Source organism: Monopterus albus, unplaced genomic scaffold (genome assembly GCF_001952655.1).
Source record: "Monopterus albus unplaced genomic scaffold, M_albus_1.0 scaffold484.1, whole genome shotgun sequence".
NCBI classification, from domain to species: domain Eukaryota; kingdom Metazoa; phylum Chordata; class Actinopteri; order Synbranchiformes; family Synbranchidae; genus Monopterus; species Monopterus albus.
Genome location: NW_018128364.1, coordinates 100,323 through 101,469, shown reverse-complemented (window position 1 = coordinate 101,469; position 1,147 = coordinate 100,323).

Sequence of the window (1,147 nt, the reverse complement as noted above, 5' to 3'; positions counted from 1 at the left end):
GTCTCCCAGTGCGGTAGCGTCGTTCCCCGAGGCCGCGGCGGACGATTTGGCTATCAGATACAATCGCGAACAATACGAGGCGGCCTTGTCCTTGACGTTGATGTAGTCGACCTCTCCGGTGTGGCACGTAGAAGCCGTGACCGACGCGACGGCGCCCACGAGCTGGATCGCCTCCCTGACCAACGCCGGTCTCGATATCACGCAATGCAAAACGAACCACAAGTGTTCGCTCCGCGCCGGGACGTTGTCCAGGGTCAGAGCCGTGGCGTTGGCCACGACCGCGGCTCTGAGTACGGCTTTGACGGGACGGCGCGATGACTCGTTTGTGCATCTGATCATGTCGTGAAATAGCTTGAGCGTCCTGTTCCATTCCTCGACAAAGACGTCGATCGGTATCGCCGGAATATACAGTTGATCTCCCGCGCCTCCCGTGTAGCTGTTTATGCAGCTCGCGGCCATCTGGGCGATGCCCTTGACGCAGTACGTGTTGTAGAGGTCGACTATCGACGCGTACTCGTGGTTCCGAGCCGTCAACGGAGCGAGCCTCACGCACAGGTCTCCGACGCGCGGCGTGTGTTTCGCTGATATCATCTGAGAGGGGACGTGCGTAAAATCGAGAGGCCCCAGGGCGAGGTTGTCGCTATGTCTTTTGTAATGACAATTCGGCCCCGAGAGCACCGGGTCGCCGGTCTCGTTCTCGTCCTCGGCCCTGTTAGGCATGTTAGGCTGAGGCTGCTGCTGAACATAAGCGTTCAGGAGAGGAACATTAAGGGCGTCACGGATCGAGGCCATAATCGAACCGACGACGGTATGCGATGATTGCTGGATGTTGTGTGTTGTGCTATATAATAATCAATAGAAAACACTCATGAAGTTTTTGACTTTTACTTTTTTTATTTCATTTCACACAAACACGAAAATACATTTTCACTTTACATGTTCACATAAAAGGAGGTTGGATGCTTGTTGACACTGCCGAAACAAACTCCTGAACGAAGCGTTGCGTCTCCGCGACCGGATCCACAACGTTCGAAGGCGCCCGATAGCCTGCGCGTTGTTGTTTTGTCACATTTTCTGGCAACCGAGATCCTCTCGCCTTGGGTTCATTGGCGGGGGGGGGGGGGGCGCCCCGCGGTGCGTGGCGTAC